We start from the raw sequence: 17,932 nt of genomic DNA, 5'->3' as shown, positions 1-17,932 counted from the left end.
CAGAAAATAAGCTTACAGACATAGAAATATACAACTTAAATGACAGAAGATTCAGGATGGTACTTCTGTAAAAACTCAATGAGATCCAATACAATTCATATTAACGATTCCAGGAACTGAAAAAAAAAAAACTAGATGAGCGGAATGAGTCTTTTAGCAAGGAGATTGAAACACTCAAGAAGAATCCAATAGAACTTTTCGAGATAAAGAACACACTTCAAGAGATGAAAAATGAAATAACAAGATTGAGAAATAGAGTCAACTAAATGGAGAAAAAGATCAGTGACATGGAAGACAGAAAGCTAGAAATAAATCAGAGGAAGAAGAGAGAAACAAGAATGAAAAATAATGAAAGAGAAATTCAAGAAGTAGGTGATACCGTCAGGAGAGGAAACATAAGAATAATGGGCATTCTCGAAGGGGAGGAAAAGGAGCAGGGATTAGAAAGCATTTTCAGACAAACAGTTGATGAGAATTTCCCAAATCTAAGGAATGATTTGGAGCTCGGAACTCAAGAAATCAACAGGCCACCCAATTATCTCAACTCAAAAAAGGCCTTCTCCAAGACACATTGTGTTAAAATTATTGAAAATCAATAACAAAGACAGAATTCTCAGGGCAGCCAGGGAAAAGAAGATGGTAACCTCTAAAGGAAAACCCATTTGATTATTGTCAGACTTCTCAACACAAACCTTACAAGCCAGAAAGGAGTGGATTCAAATATTCAAACTATCAAATGAAAGGAACTACCAGCCAAGAATAATGTATCCAGCAAAGCTCTCCTTTAGATATGAAGGAGAAATAAAGACCTTTCCAGACATACAAAAATTGAGGGATTCTCCAGTATGAGGCCTACATTACAGGATGTACTGAAAGGGGTCAGCTCACCAAAAACAAAATAAGAAAAAAACAAAAACAAACAAACATAACTATGAGCTCTGCTTATGGTTGTTTCAAGGGGAGAGATCTGAGCATATCTCTCAATCCACCGTGTTTCTGACCATTTTTGATTTTTAAGAGTTTGAATGGTTAACAAGTAAGTATTTCCTTAAGAAATACTTTTAAACATATTTATCTTTATCATTGTAGAGTTATAAAGAAAATTATTACATATATTTTAAAAATTATTTTTAAAAGTCAATTTTCTGAACTTTTGAAAGTGTTTATCCATTAACTACAAGATCCATAGAATGTTAATAAATTGTTGATGATACCAGTACTTGTGACTTTTGACCTATAGAAAATGAAACTGAGTTATGAGTATATTTATTAACTATATAAATGTGAAATATTTTTGAATAAACATAGTTACTATGCTATGTTATCTATTTATGCTGTTCTATATCAAACCAAATTTCCTTTCCTACCTCATGTACCCAGTTCTGGTGCTACAAACATATTAATAAGCATTTTTTCAAGGAATGAATGAACCCAATCCACTAACAGGCTTACCCACTTTGAAAAATAAATGGAAAAATAATGTCTTTATTTAATTAAAATTTTGTTTTGATAAACAAATTAATGAAAACTTCAAATTGATAGAAATAGTCCATGATATTTGTTTTAAAGTTCTGAAACACAAACATGACTTAGGCACTTCATTGATGCAAGAAGTCTTTTATTTGCTTCGATATAGAAAGTAATCTACTAAAACATGTTTTTCCCTCTCCTGCACACAGTCTATAGTCCAATCTTGACAGATTTAAAATATAATTTTAGCCTTATGATGTTAAACTAAAGAATTAAAGTTTTAACATTTATTATGATCTAGCATAATACTACTTCATCAGCGTTATTTATGAACCAACATTCAAAACCGTGTGATTAGATTGGCTTGTTGATGAAGCATAACTGCATCAGCAAGCAATGCCAACTTCAGAGCAATATTTCTGGGCTGGCGATGGGTACGAAATGAGGACTAGTAGGATTCTAAAGAAGAATGATCTGTAGAGGGGACATAAATGGCATGCACAGAAGAATTATTATTTAGTCTACCACACTCTGGATATTCAGATAGTTGGCAATTCATTCTGGTAACAGAAAATAGTATTTTAGACTTCAGGTAAACCCCAATAATTAAAATGTAAAAAGGAAGTATTGACAGCATTAAAAATATCTATGAATTAGCTTGGTGTCGATGAATTCCTTTAGATTATTTTTGTCTGGGAAGCTCTTGATTTGTCATTCGACTCTAAATAGCTTTGCTGGATAAAGCATTCTTGGTTATAGATCCTGGGTTTGCATGACATCGAATATTTTGTGCCAAGCTCTCCTGTCCTGCATGATTTCTTCTGAGAAATCCGCTGCCAGTCTTATGGGTGCTCCCTTGTAGGTAACTAACTGCTTTTCTCTTGCTGCTTTTAAGATTCTCTCTTTGTATTAAATCTTTGGCATTTTAATTATGATGTGCCTTGGTGTGGGCCTCTTTGAATTTCTCTTTCTTGGGACTCTGTGATCTTCCTGGGGTTGTATTTCCTTCACCAGGTTAGGGAAGTTTTCCATCATTATTTCTTCAAATAGCTTTTCCACTTCTTGTTCTCTCTTTCCTCCTTCAGGTACCCGTATTACACGGATGTTTTTACATTTAATTTTGTCACAAAGACTACTTAAATTATTATCATATTCTTGGCTTCTTTTTTCTTGCCATTCAGATTGAGTGTCCTTGGCTTCCCCATCTTCTATATTGGTGGTTTGATCCTCTTCATCTGCTCTGTTAATTCCCTCTAATATTCCCTCTAATTCCTAGAATGTGTTCTTCATTTCTAACTGGTTCCCTTTTATAATTTCCATATCCATTTTTATGTTTTTTATCCCTTAGTTAAAGTTCTCACTGAGTTCATCTACACTTCCCCGAAGTTCATTGAGTGTCTCTAGAACCAGTATTTTGAACTTTGCATCTGTTAGACAGCTTGGCTCCATATTCTTGGATCTCTGTTCTGTTCTCTCATGTGGTTTCTACTTTTTTGTCTTTCCTTTTTGGCTGCTTTTTTGTGTCTGTTTCTATGTGCACAACAAAGTTTCCCTGTCTTATTAGGTGTCCAGAGGCACAGTCCTAAGAGGTGTTCAGCTGCAGGCCAAGTTTAGCCCCAGCCTGTGCCCCTCTAGGGCCACCTGTTAAGATTCAGCAAGCAACTGACAGATGCTGTGCTTATAGTTGCCTCAAGAGGCCATGCCAGAAACCAAGGCCAGCTGGCACCAGTGTGGGTTTTGGAGCTGCTCAGCAAGGGACACAGAACTTGCCAAGGACGCAATTGGATGTGGCTTGGGTGAGGCCGTAAATTAGGGGAGGCTGAGTTTCAGGGAATCTTCTGGGTGGAGCGACCTTGTTATCCAGTTCCATGACATCTCAGCTATGGCAGTGCTGAGTCTGTACACTGGGAGTAGGGAGGGCTCAAGAGAGGAGCAATGGATACCGCCAGTACTTCTGCCTGGGAGAGAGTCTTGCTTCCGGCCCTTGCTTTGAAAACTCAGCATAACCCTGTAAGTCCCTGGTGCCTCCCAGAAGCCAACCCAGGGCTGGTGTTTAGAGCGAGCAGGTTGGTCACCACAAAAGTCCAGTTGTGGACACATCCCCTTTAAGAGCTGTCTACAGCTGCTGGCTGCCCTTGCCACAATCTCTGTCCCACTCAGCCACTCGGGACAGGGCCAGGGCAGCCTTGTGTCTCATCCCCTCCTACCTCCTACCGTTGCAGGGTGATTTTTTATTTCTCTCTCTAGTTGTAGGGCTTGTTCATCTAGACTCCAGGCAACTCTGTTTGCTGTTTGCTCTGTATTTCCATCACAATTTTGATGTGGTCATAAGAGCAGATGAATAAAGCCTCTATCAACTAAGCCATTTTGACTTCTCATCTCTAAAGGCCATGTTTTGATATTAATTCATTTGAGTTAATACCATTTATCCTTCTCAGCAATCTGAATATAATGTCCTAAGTAGGAAGCAAAAATTCCCACTGTATTTGTCAGCAAAGGCTTTATAAAAGAAGTGGTAACAGCTGGGATTTATTGCCTCAGAGGAAAGAAGGTGTGATGTGAACAGAGGTCATAAAGTAACACCCTCCTCGCTTCTTTTAAAAGTCATTTACAATGTCAAGAATCTTCCTTTGAAATTATATTTTTAATGCCTTTAATCTGATGTGCTCTAGTTACTGAATAATCTTTAAATTTTTCTTAATTCTCAAGACTCCTTTCCTCAAAATATTTCCTTATTTAAGACTCTTCTATCACTTATAGTGTTATGAATCCATTTTGCCCATTAATCTCAAGTTTCAATTTGTTTGGTTAATTATCTTGATTTTTTTAACTCTACATCATTTGAGTTTACTTCCTTATGTTTTGCACTCACCATGTACCATCCCTAAGCGAAGCCCTTCTCCTTATGGTTCTAAATAAATCACTTTCTTTGTTCATTTGGTGCATTTTACCCTATCTGTATTACCTTCACCATGTCCCTTTATTTATCCAAATCCTACTCCTTCTGACCAAGGTCCATCCAAGTTCCTTAAGACAAGCCCATCTATGATCTTCCCAACTTCCCAAGCTCTTGTTGCCCTTATAACACCTCCCAAGTCTCAATATTTTCTTTGTATGATACTCTGGCATTTCATGGGTATAAGTCTCATTCTTAGTTTGATTACAAGTTCACTGATATCAGGATTACGCATATTTTTGAGATGTATCCTGAGTACACAACGAAGAACAAAGCAGAAAAAAATCCCTGCCTTCAGAATTAAATCCTGCAGCAATGCAATTATTTCACATGAGGAATACATTTCTATGATAATGGAAACCAAGTCTGTGCTGATATGGCAACATGGGGAAACTTTCCCTTATAATGAAAGTTTGTAAAATTTGTTGGGGAAAACAGTCTACCAAAGGAACTGTGGAAGAGTGATGAATGTTGCTCCTAGCTTACCTCTTATCTATGAAACAATGTGGGGTCAGTGAAGATTTATGGACTCAGTGAAAAAACTCATGTAGCTCATTTTCTGTTGTTTTAATTTTCCTGTAAATTTATGAAAATTTTTATGCTGTTAAAAATTTTTAAAAATCCTTACATTCAGTACTATGAAATGGCTGCCATTCATTGCACCATTTATTCATAAATTTATACAATAAGTACTTTATAGTGCCTACTATTGCTGTAGAAGGTCATCAGCGGACGTGACTGTGGGTTGCCCCACGAACTGGACCCAGGTCCACATCCTCTCCCCTGCCCTTGGAATGTACATTCTGCTCACTGTTCCAACAGTGGGAGCTCTTCTCAAAGATGAAGGCTTGATGGAGTAACGTGTTGTTCAGACATTTGAACTGAATACATGACTGAAATCAGTGAAAGCCTCTACATAAACTTAAGATTCTGGCAGGCAGGTCCATTTGTTTTGTGATCACCACAGAGAAGCCTGGTAAGTTCCCTTGCTTACTAAAACTACCACCTACCAGTCTGAAGCGGTCTGCCTTTTTCTTTGGTTTCTCCTTGCCGTCTCTGTATAGGAGACTGTGAACCAACAACTATGTGTCATCACAATTATAGATTCTGTTCTCATGGAGCTTACATTCTTATAGTGGAGACTGGGGAGGCAAATATAAATAAATACATAAATAAGAAAAATAGCAAAAACTAGTAAGTGCTATGCTGAGAGTAAAATAGAGCAATGTGAAGAATGACTGAGAATTACTTTAAATCAGATGATTGGAAAAGGTCTGTAGGAAAAGTGAAGCAGTCAGACCGAGACACGAGTAGCAAGAAGCTAGTTATGGACTTTTGGGAACGAGCGTGTTAGGTACAGAGGAGAGTTAGTGAACATTTCTTAAGGCAGAAATAAGCTTTGCATGTTTGAGAAACTCATAAAAGGCAGGGAAAAGTGGTTGGTGATGAGATTGAAGCACTGATCTTATACAGTTTGTAACATAGAGTATGGAGTTTGCATTTTATTTTAAATGCTATGCAAAACTTTGAGAGGGTGTATTAGTTTCCTGTTTCTACTATAACAAATTGCCACAAATCAGTAGTTTAAAACCAGATAAATTTATTCTCTCACAGTTCTTGAGGTGAGAAGTTTAAATGAGTCTTTTCGGACTAAAATTAAGATGTCAATGGCCCTTCTGGAGGCTTTATAGGAGAATCCATTTCCTTGACTTTTCCAGTTTCTACAGTCTATCCATATTTCTTGGCTCATGGCCCACTTCCACCTTCAAAGACTGAAATGGCCAATTCAATCTTTTTCACATTGTATCATTCTGATTCTGACTCTTCTGCTTCTTTTTTCAGCATTTAAATATTACATTGGACTCACTGGAAAATCCAGGATTATTTAATTCCCCTTTGCCATGAAACATAACATATTTACAAATTCTGAGGATTAGGAAGAGGATATCTTTGTGGGGCCACTATTCTGCCTACAAAAGCAGAGTTTTGTTTTGTTTTGTTTTGTTTTAAAGCAAGGAAATGTCATTACTTTATTTGCATTTAAAAAGGGAACACTACCAATTTTTCAGAAAATTAATTATGAAAGGTAAGGGTGGAAGTAGGGAGACCAGCTAGGAGTATATTGCAGTAGTTCAGAATTAGGATAGTAGTAGAGATGGACAAATGCAGATGAGTTTGGGTTATGTTTTGGAAGATGAGTCAACAGCATTTTCTGATAATTTACATTTGAGGGGGAGGTATGAGTGAGTAAAAACAGCTAGCAAGGAAAGTGCCTAAATTTTTTGCCTTGAGCATCTGAGAGAAAGACAGTAGTATTTATTGAGTTGAGGAAACTGGAGGAGGAAAGCTTACTTGGGGTGGGGGAGGTCTGAATTTAAAAATATGAGTTTTATTTATCCATGTTTTGTTTGAGATGCTTATTAATTATCTATGTGGAGATGTCGAACAGGCAATAGGATATAAAAGACATAGAGATTAGAGTCATTATATATATATGTTTAAATATAATATAATATATTTAAATATAATATATTTAAAAATATATAATATTATATATATATATATATATATATATATATATATATATATATATATATATATTTAAAGCCTTGGAACTGAATAAAATAATCTAAGAAGAGTAAGAAGCTAGAAAAGAGAAAGGTGACTGGAAGATGGGCCTCTGGGACTCTGGTTTATATTAGGCCATATTTTCTGGCATACAAAATGCCTGGTGGGACTACATACAAAAGCATCCTAAAAAAGTTGAGGTCAGAATGCTAAATCAGGGAGCTTGAATTTTATTTAGTAGGCCTTGAATAAATTTGTCAAGGGCTGCTTCCATCAAATTTGAGTTTCAGAAAAACAATTCAGTGTATGACTCATTGCTTTATTCTCTATGCTACATTTTGCATATTGATAAGGCATAGAAGATAAATTAATGTTTGAGTGCCCCTTATGTACCATGTGAGATTAAAGCTGTGGAATGAAAAAGTAATATCTTAAACTGAGATTGTTATTTAAAAAAAGACCCAAGACAACAAAAAAGACCCCAATTTTAATGTGATGAATGTTTGTTTGCTTTCTTTGTCATGTTTGACCAAGAGTTGATAGTGCTTATTTTAAGCATAGTGGTAATGAGCAATACCAATCCAAGGCACTGTAAGCCCCTGTCCCTGTTTGCTATGACTTCTCAATGTACTGAGAGGAGGTCATGTAAACAAATAATTAGGATGCAAAGTGATAGAATATAGTATAGTCATGCATTCAGAGCTATGGGAGAACACATGGGAATGACTTAATTTATCTGGGGGTGTTAAAAAGTTTTCTGTAAGAACAGCTTTTCCATAAAAAAAAAAAAAAAACACTCTAGTTTTGCAGTAAAGAGCAAATTTTCTTGTGGGAGAAGGAAATCTCCACAGCACACAAATCTGTTCCCAGATACTCATTTTTTCCTTTGGGTAAGTAGTCACCACTGCTGCCAAAACCATGGTGACTACAAGAAGGCATTGTTCTCCCATTCACTCTGGCCCAAATGATTCCTTGAAGCACAGAGAAGATTAGAGGGATTATTCGTACATGTCTTTACTAGGGTTGGAGGTAACCACTGGAAAACAAAATGTAGTAATATACAACCAGAGAAATAGTTCTCAACCCTTTCTCCCCACTGAAAAAGCAAGTTGGCAGACAATGTTGACTGTATGACACATTCCCATGGGTTTCTTCATGTAATGAATGAGCAATTACCCACTGGCTTAGCTATAATTCCTTTTCATTTTCTTCCATTCAAGATAGCATATCATAATGTAAAGGAGTAAGGAAGGTATTATTATTAAGATAATCTGGAATCTACTCTAGTTATATAAAAAGTAAATCATATTAAACTATGGTACTTTATTATTAGGAATGTGTTAATTACAAGGCATCTCACAACTGACTGTGACAGATCAGGGTGTTGAAATAGCCTGAAGGCTGCTGATCTTGATAATCTGGTTTATATGAGTGAGTTGCTCATCTTGCACTATGGTTCCCTATAGTGAGGCCTCCTTACCTATGTCCAAGCCTATCTCTGAGAGGCAGATGCTGTCTTTTCCCCCAGTGACTGGAAGTTTAGTTATGGTTCAGCCCCAGGAGATCTATTTCCAAGAGTATGAGAGATAGAAGAGTGGACCAGAGCTCCACTCCTGTCTCTCATCTGAGGGCTTAGCAATTCCCTATGTGATCGACACTAGGAACACCCTCCCTTTCAGGAAACTTCTAACCTTAACTATAATGATATGGCCAACAGAGCAACCATAGTAAAATATGCTATAGTTAGGCCCAGCACCTATATAAGAAACACACACACACACACACACACACACACGCACACACACACAATACAACACACACAAACAAAAAACAATAGGAGTACTTTATTACAGGTTACCCTGTACTTTATTACAGGAGAAGACATTTGACCCTGGCCTTGAAAGACATGTAGACATTTTCTCAGACAAGAAGAGTTGGAAAAGGAATACTAAGCAAAGTTTCAGAGGCATGAAGCTCATGAAGTGTTGAGAAATGGAAAGTAGTCCCTAGTCTGGCTGGAATGTAGGGCGTATTAGCAAACTTGGTACTAATAATTACGTTACAGGTTTATTACTCAATGGTTGATCCAGTTTTCACATCCTCTGCCTAAAATAAGTATGGAATGAATCAGCTCTTCATAATCAAATGATTGTTCAGGAGAAATCCTAAAGTCATTTGGTACACACCAGACAGGATCTCTGAGTTTGTTGTTGTTAGTGTAAAAGTCAAATTCCTAAGACAGATGTAGGAATTAGGAGATAGAAAATGGTACACTAAACTGTGCTCGGTAAAGAAATAAAAACTGGAAATATGGAACCTGCTTTCTTTTCCTTCCTTCCTTTCTTCTTCATATATGTACATTTATTTTGTATCATTTTATTCAAATATATTGTGTGTCTACTTTATGTCAGCCACAGTACTAGGTCCTATGGTTAGACAATAAACAAAAGCAGATATGGTTATAAATGCCTCCTCTCCTCTTAAAAACTTGGGAGGAAGTTATGGGAGATAGACAGTAACCAGATAACAACCCAAATGAATTTAAAATTACAACTTCATTATTATGAAGGCAAGGTTATTAGAGATATGAGACTTATAATAGAGAGGTTCAGCTTAGTCTTAAAAGACAATATAAAGTAGTAGTTAACCTGTGGGCTTTGGAACAAGACTATCTGATTTTGAATCTTGACTATACTATTTTCTAGTAGATCATAGGAAAATTATTTAACCTGTCTGTGCATCAATATCCTCATTAGGAAATGGATATTATAATGGAGTACACTCTGAAAAATGGAGACCAAAAGGTAGTTTTAAAACTTAATGAATTGTGTGTAAGATACTATAAGAGAGACAAGTATATAATAAGTCCTCAATATAGGCTAAATGCTATCATCACTACCATTGCTACTCAACTGTCATTATTACTTGTGGTAGTGGGGGAGTGATTTCCTTAAAGAAGTTATGACTGAGCTGAATGAAATATGGAGGCTGAAGAGGATTTACCAGGAAAAGGAGAAGTGAGTGACTTGTGAAAAGAACATATATGAAGGCCCTACTTCTGGAGGCAACAGGACAATTTCAAGGTACTGAAAGAGGGTCAGTGAGGAATGGCGAGTTAGGGGAAAATGGTATAAGGGAGGGTGGAGAGGTGGGCAGGGGACAGAGAATGTAGGGGTATTGAAAACGATATTACAAATTTGGGTCTTCATTCTAACAGCAATAAGAATCCATGGAAAGTTTTTATAAAGGAGGCTGATATGATCAGGTTTAAATTTTACAATTTAATTCTTGCCAAAGTGTGAAGAACAGATTGGAAGCTGGCAAAACTTGATGTGGACAAACTACTGAAACTGCCCAGGAAAGAGATTATGGTGGAATGGACTGAGTGGTGGAGATGAGTGGAATGAACAAATTGGAGAAATATTTAGGATATAAAATGAGCAAGAATTCATGATAGATTAGATGTAAGGTTCAAAGAAGAAGGATCTAAAATTCTGGTTTATGCAACAGGGTGATGTCGACACTCACTGAGACTGGAAACACTGGAAAAGGGTCAGGTTTGGGGAAAGAGGAGAGCAGGAGATAAATCTGATTTCACATATGCTTCGTATAAGGTGAAACTCTATTTCGAGACTTTTAAAAGATGTCTAATTGGCAATTGAATATAATGGTTTGGGGCTCAGAGGAGAGGTCTAATAACCATATGTTTATGTGAAGATGTATATTTATGCGTCAATTGTCTAGAGGTGGTTTCTGAAGTCTAGAGGAACGATAAAGTCTAGAGCAGTGCCGCCAGTAGCAATATAATGTGAGCTACATATGTAATAAAAATTTTCCTAAGCAACCATATTTAAAGATAATAAAAAATACATATGAAGTTAATTTTAATAACATATTTTATTTAACTAACTACATCTAAAATATCATTTTAACATATAATCAATATAAAAATTATTAATAAAATATTTACATTACTTTTCATATAATTACACTTATAGTACATGTAATTCAGGCTATATACAGTTTAAGTACTTAATAGCCATGTGTTTTGTTACTACCTATTGAACGGCACAAGTCTAGGGGTAGGGAGCGAAGGGAAGAACGAAGAAAGAGAAGAAAGAGATCGCAAGGGAGAGGAAAAGAGATAGTAAAATCCAGGGAGACAGTATTCCTAAAAAAAAAAAAAAAAGATAGTCAAAAGTCTCAACTGAATTCAGACTTTGCCAATGTAAAAGGTTTTTTCCAAAAGTTGCATAGTTCTGTCCTATTTTGTAAAAATTTAATTGACCTCACTCTCAACTCATTTCTCTCAATTTTTAGCATCAACCTTCTTCAAAAACATTTTATACCAGCTATTTTCATTAACTCTCTTTAATTGCCAGCAACCCAGATCTCATTCCTATCATTTCATAAAAGCTTCACTCCCCAGTGACCACCAAGTCCAATTATCTTTCTGGAACCTTTGTTCTCCTTGACCCCTTTAAAGTATTTGAAAGTTTAAACATCATATCCTTTTAAAACTTTTCAGCTCAACATAGGCACTTTTTGAAGTTCCATCTCTGACTGTTTTTTGTCTCTTAGAAATTGGTAACTCACAACTGGATGCACTGGCTCTCAAGTCTTCATTTGCAGCCCTAATCACTCCACATAACTGATGTCTGTGGGGGTATTTCCATAATATCTAAGCATAGCTCTAAACTAGCCATACTTGAGAGGGAAATTACTTTGTACTCTGAAGGAGCTTTTCCTCCTCACTCCCCTAGGCTGTCACAGCATGTGACAGAGATCGGTTAGGGAAGGCATCCCTGAGAATACAATACATAAACTGAGACCTGGAGGTACATAAGAGTTAACCAGATAACAGGTGAAGAAGAGAGGGGAACAGTATTCCAGTTGATAGATAAGATTTATTCACTCAAATATCCTTCCATGCTTTATGAACAGTGTGTCAACTGCCTACTAAATGCTACACTCTGTGCTAATCTCTTGGGGTGGGCAATGAGCAGGTCAAACATGGTTTTTCACCTAATGGAGCTTATCATCAATTGGTGAGGAGAGAGACATATTAAATAAATCATTACGACTGTATTAAGTGCTATGAAGAAGAGTACAGAAAGCTACGGGTGCCTATAACAGGGGTCTTACCCTAGTCTGGGAGTGGGACCAGAGAAAACACTACATAAGCTGAAGCCTGGAGAATATATGAATTAACCAGATAATAGGAGAAGAAGCGAGATGAATGGCATTTATGTCATAGATAGCATTTGGAACTCTGAGTTGGGAAGTAGCCTAGTGGGTTCTGAGAACTGAAAAGTCTGCACCTGTAGCCAATAAATTAGGGAGATAGTGGTGATAAGTGTGTGTAGAATGGGAGTCGGAGATCAGATATCACCAGGCCTTGTATTCAGGACCTTGTATTCAAGATCCCAAGTGTATCCCAAGAGCAACAGGGAGACATTCAATATCCTCACGTTCAAGCCTTCAAGATCATCTGTGGCATCTGCCATTATCTTCACTCCCCATCTGCAACTTGTCATCAAGTTTCCATGAAGTTCCCTTATAACACCTCTTATGTCAGTCTCTTCTGCTATCACTTAGGACTGTATCCGTGATTCTCTTACAGGCTCTGCACAACGGGGCTAAACTTGAGACCAATAAGATCAATTGTGATCAAATTATTTTTCCATATTTTGATTAACATGTAAAATATACTTTTTCTACAATTGACCATATGTTCTGAGATGGTATTTTCCATTAGATGGGGTATTAATTGAGCGGGTCCTGTGTAGAGCCAGGTGTCACTTACAGCAAATAGGTGGTCACTGAACTGGTAGCACGGAAAAGTGTAAAAATGAAAAAAAATGTGAAAAATGCCTTGTGAATAGTAAGAGAACTTGGTCAAACTAGTGAACAGTTTTTTATTTTTTCAAAATAGAAACACTGTTTGAAGGGCAACCAAGAAAAGCTTTCATTAATAGTTAATGCTTTTATAGATGTTATAAAATTTTATTATATTGAATAGTAATTTTGTTACAATTATTGCTATCTTGTTTACTGTTTGTGTCTTTTCATTTTATAGAGCTAAAATTAATTTCTGTGTGTGACGGTTAATTTTAACTTTAAGTGATCAGCTCAGGAGATTAGCACAAATTAATAATATCCAGTGAAATTTTTAGTAAAGATTGAATGTCCTCACTGGAGATATTATTAAAAGTTTGGACTTTAGAGACTGGGAATTGGATAAGTTCCATAACTGCAAATGAATTTTGTTTCATTTACAAACAATGCACAATGGACATTATTAGGGGATAGATAGGGATTTCTGGCAAAAGTGATTAGTGTGACAGAATGAGGAGTTTGTAGTGAGACAGCCCTTTGGGCCAGAGACATCATGAGCAAGAAGGGCTGGGTTTATCCTTCAAGGATCACACTTGCATTACATGAAACAAAGAACTGCAGAAAATCTCTCCAGAAGGCTGATAAGTAACCCTTTCATTAAAGAAAATGACAACAATCCCATGTCCAGCAAATCACCCTAGTGCTTGGTCCCCAGATAGTTCATACCAAAGGTTAATTTCTAAAGGACCACTACAGTATTCAGCTTTAAAACAGTGTGGCTTCTCCAGAGAAGGACTTCGAAGTGCTATTGCCTTGAATTCCTCGTAGCATCATCAAATCGCAATTATTTAGGCAACAAATATTTCTTGCCCCACTTCTCTTGTATAATGTGAGGACTTCCAACTATAGAAGCATGCAATAACAATAATAATAACAACTTTTATTGAGAACTTAAGCTTTTTGCAAATATAACTTAACACCAACACCAGAGCCTCAAAGTTTCACCTACAAGGAGACATTAATGATTTTTGAATGTAATTTGTTTATCCAAGAGATGCTTCAGTAATTTTTAGTTTGGGGCTAAAAAAAAAAAAAAATCATCTTTATATTGCGTTGTTTGAAGTATTTTGGTGCTCTAAATCAGAATCTTTTGTTTATATTCACATTGATATAACTATCAAGTTATTTATATCTTGATGATTAAGGTAGTAGCCAAGTCTGAGGTGCAAGAAAGAAAAGCAATTATTATTTGGTATTTCTTTTGGGGGCTGCCATGGGTTTTTCTTCTGCTTTTTGCTTCTTTTTACTTTGCTCCCTATTCATGTGTGTGAATTTTCTTTGACGCCCTTTCCTAATGACCAGGGACCTTTCAGCCCTCAGAATCTGAGCTTCTACCTGGAGCTTGATGTATTTTCAAAAATTAAGATATAACACACATGTAATACAATATACAAACCATATGGGTATGGTTCAATGAACTTTTACCTATTTACGTACTTGTAATCATCACCAAGCTCAAGTGTTATTTCGTTTCTTCTGAGGGACACGAACTCTGAAATATCTTCTACAGCACTTTTCCTCATTTTGTATCTCCTTCTCTTCTTTTTCTCCTTTCCATTTTCCCTGCTCCCAACTCTACGTCTATCCCTATTGCTGTTCATTTTCCCATCTTCCCTAAATCTCTCTCTTCTTAGAGCAGATCTCTAGATCCCTTTGTTCTCCTACCTACTCTCACTCCACTTGTGTAAGTGTATGTGAACATTCCTGGGTTCATTACAACTGGTTTCTCAACCTCACTCACTACTTATCATTAAGAGCTGGAGCTCTTAATGGGCCCAGAGTCAAAGTACTTTCAGAGAGGGTGAAGTGGGATGACTATAATTGGCCACTTCAAGCGCTCAGTGTATGGGTGAAAAAGGCTGGCTCTTTTAGTAAATGAGCAACATACTGATTCTTTCACATTGACTCAAGCTGGATTTCAAATTTAAGGATTAGGTGCTAAATCAAGGCAACCTGACTCTGGATATGTCAACCTGACACTGACATAAAAACAGCAAGTGAAGGTAGCTTTATAGACATAACATAATGCCAATATTCTTCAGTTCTTTGTGAATTTATGAATCAAAATTAAAGTTTTTATTATAAAATTATTACTTTTATGTATGCTCATAGAAAAAATGAAATAAAGAAGACATAAAAATCAGAAATGTATAAGAGGATATTAAGATTTTTAAAAATAGACACATGTGGTAGCTACTTAAAATAAGTAGTATCATTTTCATGTATATCCTTCCAGAATTATTTCTCATATTCCTTTAGGAAAATGGAATCATACTAGGAAAAGTTCTTTAATTTAACAATATTAAAAAGAAATCTGTCTATACCAACAAGCAAAAATCTACATCATAATTAAGGGCCTGGGATGAGAAACACCTGGTTGCCCCAGGTGTTGGATGCCCCTCTTCCTAGACTCCGTAAGGAGTCTTGCTCACACCACTTTTCAAGCAAAACCCAGTCCTCATTGAGGCTTCCTCCAAAGCCTGAGTTATTGTCGCAGTGCAGAAGCACCTCACTGCAGGAGGCCTGCAAGGTGTAGGGAACCATGCTCCAGTCCAAAAGCTGTGCAGGGGAGGGAAAACCAAGGCCCGAGGTGGGGTGAACTGCGCATGCCTTGGTTTTCCAGTAGTTCTCGCCCCTCCTGGGAGGCGGAAGGCAGTGGGTGGGTTCTGCTGGCTTCTGGCGAGGGACTCAGGGCCACATTCCCAGACCTGCCAAAGTTCAAAACCTGCCAACCTCCAAGGCCACAGCCACCGAAATGCACTGTTGCATTGTATAGCCCCTAGGCCAATTCCTCCTGGCAGCAGTGAGGTGTCTAGAATCTCAGGAGACCACCTCTGCCTGTCTCTGGAGCCTTTCCGCTGAAGAACAGCCTTAGGAGTGTACATAATGTCATGTACCGTTATTTTTTCCCCAGCTTTACTGAGAATAATTGACATAAAATATCGTGTAAGTTTAAGCTGTATGATGCGATGATCTGATACACGTATATATTGTGAAATTATTGCAACATAAGGTTAACACCTCCATTACCTCACATAATTACCTTTTCCTGTGTGTGCTAAGAACTTTTAATATTTATTCTCTTAGGAACTTTCATACTTGTAAAACAGTATTGTTAACTAGAGCCATAATGCTGTACATCAGATCCTCAAAACATTTTCATCTTAAAACTGGAATTTTATACCCTTAGACCAACATCGCCCCATTTGCCTCATCCTTCAGCTGTTGACAACCACCATTCTACTTTCTATTTCTATGAGTTTGGCCTTTTTAGATTCCGCGTATCAGTAAGATCATACAGTATTTGTCTTTGTCTCTGACTTATCTCACTTAGTATAATGCTCTCAAGGTCCGTTCATGTAGTTTCCAATGGCAGGATTTATTTATATTTTATGATCGAATAAATTCCATTGTGTGTGTATTTTATATATATGATATAATACACACAGCAGCTTCTCGAATAATGTCGTTTTATTCAACGTCGTTTCATAATAACGTTAACAAGAAAAAAAAATTCCCGGCGGGGGCCACTGTCTGTGTAGAGTTTGCATGTCCTCCCCACATCTGTATGGGTTTTCTCTGGGTACTGATGTTTCTCTCATATTCCAAAGATGAGCATGTGAGGCGAATGGCGTGTCTACATTGCCTCAGTCTGAGTGTGGGTCTGTGTGAGTGTGCTCTGTGTTAGAAGGGCACCCACTCTAGGGTTGCATTCCGCCTTGCTCCCTAAGCTGTGAGGATAAGCTCTGGCCACTCAAAACCCCGAACTGGAATAAACTGGTTGGAAAATCATTATCTTACTTATTTTTATTCATTTTTTAAATGTATGTGTATCTCACATTTATTTCAATGTTTAATAGTAGTAGTGTTTGGGAGCTTTATTTAGAGGTTTGATGTTTTTGTGACCAGAAATGTACTGCAGTAACTTAACTCTTACTTATATTAGCCTGTGATAAAAGTGATTTTGTTATATGTTCTTTTGCTTAGAGTCACAGTATCCAAGAACCCATCAATGATGTTAAGCAAGGACATACCGTGTGTGTGTGTGTGTGTGGTGGTGGTGGTGGTGGCGGTGGTGGGAGGGGGAGTTGTGGTGTGTGGTATGTCTGTATATAATGTAGGAGATATATATTTATACTTATATGTCACATTTTTTTATCCCTTTACCCTATAATGGACACTTAGGTTGTTTCCACGTCTTGGCTATTGTGAATAATGCTGCAGTGAATATGGGACTGCAGATCTTTTCAAGAGAGTAATTCCATTTTCTTTGAATAGATACCCAAAAGTGGAATTACTGGATTATATGGTAGTTCTATTTTTAATTTTTTGAGAAACCTTCATACTGTTTTCTTTAGTGCTATACCAATTTACATTCCCACCAACAGTGTACCAGTGTCCCTTTTCTCCACGTCTTTGCCAACATTTTTTATCTCTTGTCTCCTTAATGACAGCCAGTCTGTTGACATATGAGAAATTTAAGCCTATATCCATATATTTGTTGGTATATAAAAAATTTCAGCCTACATAGAGGCTGAAAATTTTGTTTGTTTAAAAATATTAAATAGAAGCCACTTAATTAGTTGGCTAATTTAGAAATAACTTTCAATGTACATGCCTGAATTACTTAACAGAATTTGTCTGTATTCACACCTGTATACAGTATTTTGAAATTCTACCTTATAATCAGAAGAGGTCAGAGTGAATTGCAGTTTGATTCTCATCCTAGTTCCCATGGCCTTCAGTTTTGAGAAGAACTAGAAATGTAAGTAAGAAGTTGAAATCTAAGATTTTTTAAAATGCTAAATAATTCAGATAAATAAACCTTTATGGATGCTAATAATACAAGTAAAAATAAATTAGAATACTTCCTTTACCTAGATTTCATGAGAGTTTTGTAACACCTCATTGTTTTCTTCGCGATGTTTAGTTCTCATAGGATTTCAGAATATAAATTTTGGTCTTTAAAGCATTCATGATTAAAGCAATGAAAATCTGTGAGACTGTTGGTCAGTGTCAATAATTATGTTCCTTATAATA

Source organism: Pteropus medius, unplaced genomic scaffold, assembly GCF_902729225.1.
Source record: "Pteropus medius unplaced genomic scaffold, Ma_sr-lr_union100, whole genome shotgun sequence".
Taxonomy (NCBI): domain Eukaryota; kingdom Metazoa; phylum Chordata; class Mammalia; order Chiroptera; family Pteropodidae; genus Pteropus; species Pteropus medius.
This window is presented reverse-complemented; position numbering follows the sequence as displayed.